Genomic DNA, 12,871 nt, shown 5'->3' with positions numbered 1-12,871 from the left:
ACTTCCTGAAACAGTTTGACTTCACCTTCACCGTACTTGAACTGACTGAATAAAAATTTCAAGTCAAGAATGCTAACCATGGACAACTGTAAGCAAGTGGCTACTTAGCCAGTATGCTTCTGTTAACATCACGCAAAGGAAAAATCATTCTAATTCTTAACTGAGTCATGTTTGTAGTCTAAGGTGCAAGTCCGGTGCAGAAGTGGAGGGAGAGAAAGATACGATGGTATAGATGAAGGAGGGAGGAGGAATGCAAAAGAGAGAGGGGAAATTATTATGCACGACATGTTTTTGTTCTGTCAATATAAACTTGTAGCATAATGCTGTTTATGGTGCTTTGTTGTTCTGTACCTACCTTCAATGCGAAAACTTGCAGTACTCACATTTTCAGCACTTCAGTATATTGTTTTCTCCATAGATTATTATTCAATGCTCTTTGCTAATGTTTCATTTGTGGCAAATAAATAAATAAAATTGATAAAATAAAAAACCAGGAAGTGCTTATCCCAAACAAAATCTTTCATCATATTTGCGCTACAAATTTTATTTACATGATGAATGCAAGTACACAGTTATTATGAAAGATCAGTAATCCAAATATCTTAACATGTTTTACGAAAGAAAGTGTGCTGCTTTTCACATAGGCAATGAAGAACAATGGTTATGACTTTTTTTCCATGATGTGTTTCACCATTCTGTGCCTCATTCACCAGCATAAAACACCAAAGGATGAGATTACTCTTATCGGTCCACCACAAAAACCAGCACTTGTACAGCCCATGTCAATGTAAGCAATCAACAGACATGAGAAAACTATAAAAATTCAATGTATCGTGTCATATAAAATGTTAAAGAAAATCTGTCAGCAACTGAACTGCTATAGTTATGATAATTCCTGTAATACAGTCTATAAATTGGCTCTGTCTTAAGCATAATAATCATCACACCAAATGGAGGCTTATGGGACTGCAAGGACATATCAGCAAATGGGAGAGAAAATAAAGATATGAAAAAAAAATTTAAAAAGAAACTTAAAATTCAGACCATAATGGTTTTGTTGCAATTTAATCTGCATGAGAATAATCTCCTGAAAAGAGGTAGTGCTTACATGGAGGAATAAAAGAAAAGTCTTTCATAACTGAATCAACATGCAGATTGCACACACAGTAAAGATGAAACACAACATGACTTTTACAGTCTCATTTACAAGAGCATTCAATAGTCAGTAGTAACAAAATCAATGGTAATTCCCATTTATGAACTGGTGCAATATAATAGTTAAAAAACTAGAGCAAATGATCTCAAAAACATCAGCACAATTGAAACATTTAAAAAAGTAATTATATAAATAAAATTCTCACCTGCAGCTATTTATATATGTACATACATACATCTCATGATATAAAACTTATCAGTCATTCATCAAGTCTGTGTGAAATATCACACTTAACTGTAATGTAAATCCATATAATACAAAATAAAACACTCTTTTAGGCCTTCCAAAGCATTTTTACAACTGAGAACTCATAGCACATTTCATATTTTACTTCTATTGTACAAAGAGTAACAGCCAAATGCTGCAGACAGTTACACAATTAGTACTTCTTAACAGGCACTGTACCTGTAACAAAATATCACATTAAAGCTTACAGCTATTTGAGAACACTAAGAACTTCTGCAGCATCTTAGATACTAAGTAATCCTGTGGAGAATATTTGGCAACAGTACATGTGTTGTAAATGATTGTAGGCAGCTTTAGTTATTTCTCAGCAGTAAAGTCCATATACATTAGTACTCAAGAATTTTTCAGATTTTTTTTCTACCCTCACAGTTTGGTAAGTCTAAGGCATCTTATCATCATCATTATCATCATCATCATCACAAAGAAAGGCTCACACATTTAATGAGTTCTGAGAATATCATGAAGAATTCAGTTCGCACATACACTTTACATAAGGCAGTACATGGTTGGCCATAACTGAGATTACTTTAACAAAAGAATTAAGTTGAAAAAGACCCAGACCAGAACAAAAGAAGGAATTCTAGGATTTCCACAAGTCTTAAGAAATATTTTGGAGCTATACAAATACATACAAACTATGCTTAACAGTACACTGGACAAAAAATATCACAACCACCAACCAAACAAACAAGTGAAGACCACAGGAATGGAATCTCAATTGTGTTCTGCAGACAAAAGTTACTGGCACACCTGCACAGAGAGAAGGGATTACTGTGATGGTGTCAACTCTTGAAGTAATCTGAAAATATCAAGTAAAAGTAAATTCAAAATTCATCAAATCTCACACCAAGACAATTTTATCAAACAGAGTTCTACTGGGTGTAACAAAATGATACTAACAAACCTCAAGGGTTCATAGACGGTGCTTTAAGGGACATCCCCAAACACTGTTACAGACAATCAAAGACGTTGTGACCAATATCTGCCGCTATGCCAATCATTTGTTGGAAAGCATGCTTTTGTCCATTGATGGACCACAAGTGTCCTTGTAATGGATTCAGTACGTTTTACAGTATGTAATGCATTCCACCAGCTGCAATAACGATGTAGACACTTGTATAAACAACGACTGCACAAACCTCAATGTAAAAACTCCTTTTCACTGACATGGGTAATCTAACAGCAGGCACTGGCTACTCTAACTTTGAAGCTCTGTAACATTGTTGGATTCCTATCTTCAATTTGCTCCTGAAGACACCCACTACAACCTTTCAAAGTTCGTTGGTACTGGTTTGTTACACCTTTTACATGGAAACTCATACTCAGCACAATATATCGTGCTACAAATATTAATATTAAACAATGGAAAATCCAGGATGGAATGTAACAACTGTGCTGCAATCTAAGTGAGTGTGAGAACCAACAAGCTGTCTGTCCACATCAATGTCCGCCAACAAACTGTGACCAAGAAACAACCAGACCACCCTGTTGCTGAACATGCCATCCAACATGACATCCTTCACTTCAATGGCTGCTTCACAGCATGTGCCATCTGGATACTTCCCACCAACACCAGCTTTTCTGAATTGTTAAGTAAGGAGCACTCCCTGCAATATATCCTACATTCCCGTAGCCAGCCTGGTCTCAATCTTCATTAGTCATTGTTCTTATCCTTAGCCCCTTCCCTGTTCCTATCCCAGTAGTACAAAGCCCTCTATTCTGTCAACACACCCAGTATTTTTACTTCTCTCCTTTTCCACAAACCACCCATCCCCCTTCTCTTTGTCTAACCTCCTGACTGCACCTAGCTGCTACCCCCACTCAGTTGCCTCTCCCATAATGCCCTGCTGCTCATGGTCTGGCTCCAGCTGCCAGAGACTAATGTCATGTGTATGAGTTATGAGTGAGTGGGTGTGACAGTCTTTTTGTTGTGCCTTTCTGCAACTCCGCACCTCCACTTTATGGTGAGCAGCAAATATTAATATCAGTAAGATAAACATCATAATGTGGAAATCAAAAGATCCATATATAGGAGTCTATATGAAACAGAGATATTTAAATCCAATCTCGAATGGGAAACCTGCCAAGATATCAACAAAACAGAAAACTTGCAGGACAAATATAGTCAATTTCTGCAACATTCTTCAACATCCTTTCATAGCTCTTTCCCTGGAGGAGGGAGGGGGGGAGAGAGAGGAAGGGAGAGAGAGGGAGGGGGGGGGGGGGAGAGAGAGAGAGAGAGAGAGAGAGAGAGAGAGAGAGAGAGAGAGAGAGATGGGGGGGGAGATATGTAATTGCATTGGTGGGATGGATTAAGTGAAGTACAAAAACATTTCTACCTAGTAAGTGTACCTGTGCAGACCACATTAAACATCCACCTCAAAGCATGAAAATGTTAAATTGTACTTTTAACAGGAATGGTACAAGTAAAGTTGTAAGAGATGGGGCAGAATTTTCCAACAGCCACATTACAAAGTTCTTTCAAATGCAGCGAGATCTGCCCCACTGATTTAAATATAGACATTACCTTGTTGACAAGCAAAAGCTTAACGAAGTGAACACATATGCAGCTACATTCTCCACAGGCCACAGCATGGAGCACAGCAGAGGGTACTTTGTACCACTACTAGCCATTTCCTTTCCTGTTTCACTTATAAATTGAACACAAAGCATCTACATAACACTTGCATGCTGATTGAGCCTACCGGTAAAAATCTAGCAGAATGCCTCTGAACTGCTTTGATGTCTTCCTTTACCCGACTAGGTGGGGATCCCACACACTCAAGCAATACTGAAGAACAAGTTGCACTGGTGTTCTGCACATGGTCTCCTTGCTACAGCAGATGAGTTACACTTCCCAATAAAACAATGTGTACAATTTGCCTTCCCTGCTACCATCCTTACATGCTCGTTCCATTTTATATTGCTCTTCTATGTTACATCTCAATATTTAATCAACATGACTGTGTCGAGCAGAACACTGCTAATGCTGTATTCAAATGTTACAGGATTGTTTCTCCTACTCATCTGCACTGAGTTACATTTTCCTATAGTTAGAGCAAGCTATCAGTCATCATATAATTAGAAATTTTCTCTAATCATCTTGTATCCTCCTACAGTCACTCAACAATGACACATTTCCATACACCCCACCATCAGCAGCAGCAGGCTGAAGATTGCTGCTCATCCTGTCTGCCAGATCATTTACTCCTTTTGTCAGAAAAAGTTCCAGGACAAGCTTTTTTTTTATTTCTGATACTGTTTTGATTCCTGGTGCATTAGTTGTGCTGACACAATGGATACTTATTGTGAGCAAAGAGTGAACAGTGAGTGTTAAGCTCCGGAAAACTGATAATGAAATGTGGACGATGATTAAGCAAACATATGCAGGTGAGGCACTTTCACGAAGACACATTTTCGAGTAGCACAAAAGGTTTCATAAAGGCAGAGATCCAGTGCAACATGATCCCAGAGCTGGTCGCCCATCCTACAACACACACTGATGCGAACGTGGAGCACGCAAGACAGTTATTGCAAGAAGACCATCATGTAACAGTGCATGCAATATCAGAAGAGCTTAAATTTAATGTGCCATAAGATTTTACGCAAAGATTTAATGAAACGGAGACTTTCTGCAAAATTTGTCCCTCACACTCGAGCAGACGAACAGAAAGGGGAAAGAGAGGAATTTCTGCTGAATTACTGGATAGAACCAGACGTGATTCCATATTTTTGTCAAAGACTATTGCTGGGGATGAAAATTGGTGTTACCAGTATGATCCTCACACAAACCATCAATGTGCGGAATGGCGGAGTCCTCGATCACCAGCCTTGAAAAAAGTCAAACAACAACCTTCAAGAACAAAGGCAATGCTGATTGCATTCCTAGATAGTTCACGAGCAGTACCTCCCTCCAGGTCAAACAATGAACCAAATCTTGAAATGTTTGCAACAAGCAATTCAACTTCACCACTCTTATCTGTGGCATCGTTGTCAGGACTGGTTCTTACTGCATGACAATGCAGGGCCCTACACTGCTTTACCTGTTACCGAGTATCTGGCCAGACATTCTGTTATTGCCATTCCAAATCTGCCATATTTGCCTGACCTCTCGCCTTGTTATCTTTTTCTTGTTTCAGCAACTGAAAAGGCGGCTGAAGGGGAAGCTTCATAAAGATATCGCAGACATTCAACGGGCTGTAACAAATGAGATTACGAGCATTGTAGTTGAAAATTTCGCTGCTGCTTGCTTCTAAGTCCTCCAGAAATGCTTGCAACTATGTGTAGATAGCCAAGAGGACTACTTTGACATGAACTAGAATCATTATTTGGTAAATGTAACTATCTGTGGGAAAAAAGTGAAAACAACCTTTCCTGGAATTTTTCTGGCAAAGGGAGTATGTATACAAAAAATAACAGCAGTCCTATCAGACTGCCCTGGGGCACTCCTGATGATACCCTTGTCTCTGATTAACACTCAAGTCGAGGACAACTTATTGGGTTCTACTACTTAAGAAGTGTTTGAGCCGCTAACATACCTGGGAACCTATTCCGTTATGTTCATATCTTTGTTTGTTCGTATCTTTGTTAACAATCTGCGGTAGGGCACCATGTCAAACACTTTCCCAAATCTAGGCACACAGAATCTGCCTATTGCCTCTATCCATGGTCTGTAGGATATTTATCATATGAGAAATACATGAGTGACACTTTCTAAATCTGTGCTGAGATGTGAACAGAAGCTTTTCTGTCTCAAGGAAATATATTATATTTGAACTCAGAATATGTTCAAGAATTCTCTTGCACATTGACGTTAAGGATATTAGTCTGTAACTATGTGGATCTGTTCTTTTATGCTCATGATACATGGGAATGGCTTCTTTCCAATCATTTCAGGCTCAGTGCTGAGTGAGATATTCATGATAAATGCAAGCTAATCAAGGGGCCAATGCCGTAGAACACTCTCTGTAAAACCACACTGGGATTCAATCTGGACATAGTGACTTACTTGTTTTCAAAGAATTCAAAATAAAAATTCTGTCCACCAGTCTGACACAAATCCTACATAGTCCTGGTCATATGTTATGGCAGTAAATGAATCAAAGCCATCTATCTAGGCTGTTAGTGACCATACGGTCACCAAATGGAAGACGACGACAAATGCGGAATCAATAAATTCCTTTTTCTAAAATTTTTTTCACTGTGGACGATTGTACTATGGTTCATCCTTTCAATCATTGCATTAATACCAAAAGACATAGCAAACAATGGAAAATCCAGGATGGAATGTCATATGTGAATCTTTTTATTGTGCCTATCGCGGCTCAGTATCTCTGCTACATGGTAAAAGACATAGCAAGATATGTAATGGCAGGATAAAAATTGGAAATCGCTCGTTCGACAATGGTAAGGGAACTGGACCTATTGGTAAATGTATAAAATTCTACAGAAGACTACATGAAAGAGCTTGCTCCTCTTGTAGCATCACTATAGGTTGCTGGAGAAATGAATGATTACAAAATAGTGCAGATTATTCACATTTTCATGAATGCTTGTCAAACAGATGTATGTACTGATGGTGCACATCATTGACAATCTGCTGCAGAATTTAGGAAAACATTTCAATCTCAGATATTATAACCTTTCTGTACAGCAAAAATCTCTTCTGTAGAAATAAACATAGATGCAGCAAACAATTATCTCACAAAGCACACTTTGTTTTACTCCTTCACAAGACTAAGAAAAACGTATGCCATGTTTCGTGATTTCAGGGGTGCTTACGACACAGCTCCCCATTGCCATGTATTGAACAAAAGATGGGGACTGAAGGTTTGTAGCAAACAGAACACAGAATGTTATTCTTAATGGAGAGGAATTTTTCAGGTGTAAATGTAGCTTTGAGTATATCCCGAGAAAATGATATAATTATGACGAAGTTCCACAAGACTGTTCACAGATGCTGATGGTTTTTTTTTTTTTTGTCACCAGTCTTCTGGCTTATTTGATTTGGCGCACCATAAATTCTTGATTGTGCCAACCTCTTCATCTCCAAGTAGCACTTGCACCCTATCTCTTCTATTATTTGTTGGATGTGTCCCAATTTCTGTCTTTCCCTACAGTTTTTATCCTGTATTCTCCCTTTAGTACCATGGAAGTTATTCACTGATGTCTTAATTTATGTCCTAACATCCTCTCCCATATCATTGTTAATGTTTCCCACATGTTCCTTCCTTCACCGATCCTGCGGAGAACCAATGCACTGCTTATCAGTGCACCTAATTTTTAACATCCTTTTATAGCACTACATCTCAAACACTTTGCGTCTTTTTTTTTTCTAGTTATTCTAAAGTCCAAGATTAACTTCCGTATAATGCTGTGCTACAAACCTACATTCTCAGAAACTTATTCCTTAAATTAAGGGCTATGTTTGATAATAGAAGTCCTCTTTTGGCAAGGAATTCCCTCTTCGCCTCTGCCAGTCTGTTTTTTATGCCTTCCTTGCTTCATTTGTTGTGTTGTTTTGCTTTTGTGTTATTTTGTTTTCAAGGTAGCAGAATTTCTTAACTTCATTTACTTTGTGGTCGCCAATTTTAATGTTAAAGTTTGTTGTTAATCTTATTTCTGTTTCTCATCATTATTTTCATCTTCCTTGGATTCTGTATGCTACAGAATGACATCAGTTCTGCCGAGATCCTGGACGATGCAAGACAGCAATCTGGTCATTGCTGGGAATACAGCATAACACTCCGCCTCTCATCATCACTACTACTACTACTACTACTACTACTACTACTACTACCGGACCAATGGTTGCTTCCAAAGCCTACCGGTCAGCACCTGCAAAATATGCCACAGGGAAGAAAAAATTTCTAGAACTATTGGCTGCAGGGACTATTCGACATTGAGATAGTCCATGGACATCTCCCCTCCATTTGCTTGTGGGGACTCTCACACCTGAAGCACATTAACTATACTGGCTGCTGCCCCATTCTGCATCTCCAGGATTGCACAGTCACATTAACAGGCATTTAGCTGTTCAGCACGATTGTTTTTCAAAATGGGAATCACCATATTCAATACACAAAAGGCAACAGTAACCATGCCCTTCAGTTTCTCTGAATACACCAGAATGCTGTTTGGCCTAAGGAATGCGGCTCAAACATGGCAGCAATTCGACAAAGTCCTGCTTTGTGTATCTGCATTGTGTGTTAGTTTTCCCCAACTCTGCCACTGAACATGGCAAAAACCTGCAAATTATTTTTTTTACAGATTTTCTCATTACATATTAACAGATACAAGTGCATGCTTTGACAACAGGAGGTGGAATTTTTGGGGCACTTTACAAACTAAGGTTGACTTGATTCAGTCAGTGCCCCTCCCAGGGAACTTTCAGCACTTCCGCCATTTTCTGGGTATGGATAACTTCTACATGCACCACGTGTCCCAGAGCACAACCATACACCATGTGATCAAAAGTATCCGGACACCCCCAAAAACATACATTTTTCATATTAGGTGCATTGTGCTGCCACCTACTGCCAGGTACTCCATATCAGCGACCTCAGTAGTCATTACATATCGTGAGAGAGCAGAGTGGGGCACTCCGCGGAACTCACGGACTTTGAACATGGTCATGTGATTGGATGTCACTTGTGTCAGACGTCTGTAAGCAAGATTTCCACACTCTTGAATATCCCTAGGTCCACTGTTTCTGATGTGATAGTGAAGAGAAGGCATGAAGTGACACACAGAGCACAAAAGCATACTGGCCGACCTCATCTGTTGACTGACAGAGACCGCCGACATATGACGAGGGTCGTAATGTGTAATAGGCAGACATCTATACAGACCATCACACAGGAATTCCAAACTGCATCAGGATCCACTGCAAGTACTATGGCAGTTAAGCGGAAGGTGAGGAAACTTGGATTTCATGGTCAACCGACTGCTCATAAACCATACATCGTGCCGGTAAAATGCCAAACACCGCCTCACTTGGTGTAAGGAGCATACACATTGGACGATTGATCAGTGGAAAAACACTATGTGGAGTAATGAATCACAGTACACAATGTGGCAACCCGATGGCATGGTGTGGCTGTGACAAATGCCCAGTGAACACCATCTGCCAGCATGTGTAGTGCCACCAGTAAAATTATGGGGTGATGGTGTTATGGTGTGGTCATGTTTTTCATGTTGTGGGCTTGCATCCCTTGTTGTTTGGGAGGCACTATCACAGCACAGGCCTACATTAATGTTTTAAGCACCTTCTTGCTTCCCACTACTGAAGAGCAACTCCGTCTTTCAACACGATCGAGAACCTGTTCATAATGCACGGCCTGTGACAGAGTGATTACACGACATTAACTTCCCTGTAATGGACTGGCCTGCACACAGTCCTGACCTGAATCCTACAGGACACCTTTGGAATGTTTTGGAATGCCGACTTCGTGCCAGGCCTCACCAACTTACATCGATACCTCTCCTCAGTGCAGCATTCCATGAGGAATGGGCTGCCATTCTCCGAGAAACCTTCCAGCACCTGATTGAACGTATGCCTGTGAGAGTGGAAGCTGTCACCAAGGCTAAGGGTGGGCCCAACACTTGTAAGTTATTTTCAGCCCGATGTCCAGATACTTTTGATCACATAGCGTACAAGCACCACTCACCACCACATTCACTGGCCCAACTTTACAAGGACAATGCTCAGCAAAATGGAGCTCAGCAATGTTATCTGCATTCTACAACACCGCCGCAAGCATCAGAGGCTCAGTGCTCCTAGCACTCTCTACCCCTTCAGCACCACTAGATAATGTTGTTAAAGCCAGCCAGAATGTGACTGGAGCAGCTCTATAACAGCAAGTGAATGGTATGTGGCAGACACTTGGTATCTTTAACCATAAATTTACAGAAGCACAGACAAAATGGAGTGGCTTTGACAGGGAACTTTTGGTGGTCTACAAAGCCATTAAGCATTTTAGACTGGATGTAGAGGTACACAATTTCATAGTTTTTACCAATCACAAACCAGTTTCTTTGGTTTTCAGTATGCTCTCCCCCACCTGGGACTTTCTCAGTGCTGCAGTTCCAACACAGAATTAGTCAGTCAACTACCTACTGACATTCATCACTTGCACAGTGTTGATAACGTTGTGGCTGATTACTTCTCCTGAATAAAGGTAGTTTCCATGAACATCAACTTAACACAACTGGCTACAACACAAGAAACCAACGCACAGCTACAGGTGCTCATCAACTCAACAAACACAGGACCCTATCTGCAGAAGGTGGAGTGACATATCCCAAAACCATCCACCAGTGTTTGTTTCATTGTGTGCTTAAGCAATCCATGGATTCGCACTTTCACGAGATAACGCCGCAACAGAAATAGTGACAGACAGACTCATGAGGCCAGGTGTGCAGTGTGATGGTCGGTTATGGGTTAAAATTTGTTTGCCTTGTCAATGAGCTACGGACAACAGGTCCACAACACAAAGGTACATTCAAAAAATTTACATACGCATTTTTCTCATGCCCACATCGACCTCATAGGGCAACTCAGCTCTATGCAAGGTTTCAAATATGTATTCACCGCAACTGATAGATCCACCAGATGGGTAGAAACTGTACCCATCGCAGACAGCTCCGCAGAAACTATTGCACAAACATTTCTAAACTCATGGATTGCATGGTCTGGCCATCCTGTGAGCATGTCGATGTAACAGGGCCACCAATTTGAGTCACGTTTATATTGTAATCTGGCAGATTTAAGTGGCTTTATTGCTCCAGACAGACAATGCAGCAGGCCAACTCATCTGCTGCCTACAGATACATGTGTTGCAGCATGCTGCAACTGACCAACCAACCCAGACAGAATCAATCCTCTACTACTAATGTCTGCGGACATAGCTTTTGACAATGCTACACTGCCATAGAATGGACACTCGCAGGCCACTCAATCTGTTTCTCTAACATTACATGCAGTACATACCAAAGCTGGATGAACCATCCACCACAAATATCCATTCTTTCTGGGAGCTCTGTTCTAAAGGAATGGGGACAGGAGGGGACAAAAAGGGAGGCTATGACGGGGGAAGAGAGGGAATAAATGAGGATGGGACAAAAGTGGAGGGGGGAGGAGACAAAAGGAAGGGAAGGGAGGGAGACGGTGGAAGAGAGGGGACAAAGTTGAGGGGGTGACAAAAGGGGGGAGAGCACACAAGGGGGAAGAGGAGGTGGCACACAAATGGGGGGATGGCACATGAGGGGAGGGGAGAGCACGGGAGGGCACACGATGGAAGGGGGAGGGGAGGGCACACGATGGAAGGGAAAGGGGGAGGGGAGGGCACACTATGGTAGGGGAGGGTACACAAGGGCAAAAGGGGAGGGGAGGGGAGGGGAAGGGAAGGGCAAAAGGGGAGGGGAAGGGGAAGGGGAGGGCAGGGCAAAAGGGGAGGCGAGGGCAAAAGGGGAGGCGAGGGCAAAAGGGGAGGCGAGGGCAAAAGGGGAGGCGAGGGCAAAAGGGGAGGCGAGGGCAAAAGGGGAGGCGAGGGCAAAAGGGGTGGCGAGGGGAGGGGAGGTGAAGGGCAAAAGTGGAGGGAACGGGACAAATGGGGAGGGGAACGGACAAGGCGGGAAAAAGTAGAGGTGAGGGGACAAAAGGGGGAGGGGTGGGGGAGGGGGCTGTGTGCCAATGAAAAAGAGCACCACTTGAGAGAAACAAAATTTGCACTTTTCGCACAATAAGCTACAAGCGATGAATCAAAATGTACAGGTGGATTCTTTATGTCTGTCAAAAAGATGCACGGGTATCTATAAAGGCCTGTGGGATATCAGAACACATTTGCAACAAAGTTAAGGTTTTTGGCACATGGGTACAGCACATTACAACACACAATACTGTCTTCACACATATCCGTGATATTTGATGATATTGTTGAAATTATAAACACATTACTTACAATGTAACAACAACCCCTCCCCTCCCCACCTCAGTAAGTAATGTATCATATTCTGTAAACATTTTACTAAGAAAACTTTCTGTGACTTAGAACTATCAAAGATAAATAAAAAGAGAGAAGTTGCTATCACAACACAACTACAGAATGTATTTACAGTTTGTTATTATTAATATCCTATTTTTTATGGTGTTGAAACACCTAAAAATAAATACAAGACAATTACCAGCCACTTACGAACATGCTTTTTCTTTTCCAGTTTTAGTATGCAGTAATATTTATTCACTTCTGATTTCTTACTAAAGGAATACACCAAGGTGACGAGTCGTTGGACAGCGGTATGTACACAAACAGATGACGATGCTACCATGTACACAGGGTATAAAAGAAAACTGCATTTGCGAAGCTGTCATTAGTACACAGATGAGTCATGTGAAAAGGCTATGAGTAT

At 41.1% G+C, this 12,871-nt stretch overlaps 1 protein-coding gene across 2 annotated transcripts in view; it reads right to left on the bottom strand.

The window, feature by feature from the left end:
* Positions 1-501: 501 nt before the first annotated feature.
* LOC126475046 (lateral signaling target protein 2 homolog) overlaps positions 502-12,871 on the bottom strand; it is a 319,569-nt gene continuing 307,199 nt past the window's right edge. The window contains exon 12 of one of the 2 annotated variants that reach the window (XM_050102594.1): positions 502-2,261. The gene's annotated coding sequence lies outside the window, so the exon portion shown is untranslated. The remainder of the gene's footprint in view (positions 2,262-12,871) is intronic. The other variant, XM_050102593.1, reaches the window with a different exon arrangement.

This window comes from Schistocerca serialis, chromosome 4 (genome assembly GCF_023864345.2).
Source record: "Schistocerca serialis cubense isolate TAMUIC-IGC-003099 chromosome 4, iqSchSeri2.2, whole genome shotgun sequence".
Lineage (NCBI taxonomy): Eukaryota > Metazoa > Arthropoda > Insecta > Orthoptera > Acrididae > Schistocerca > Schistocerca serialis.
This window is presented reverse-complemented; position numbering and strand designations above follow the sequence as displayed.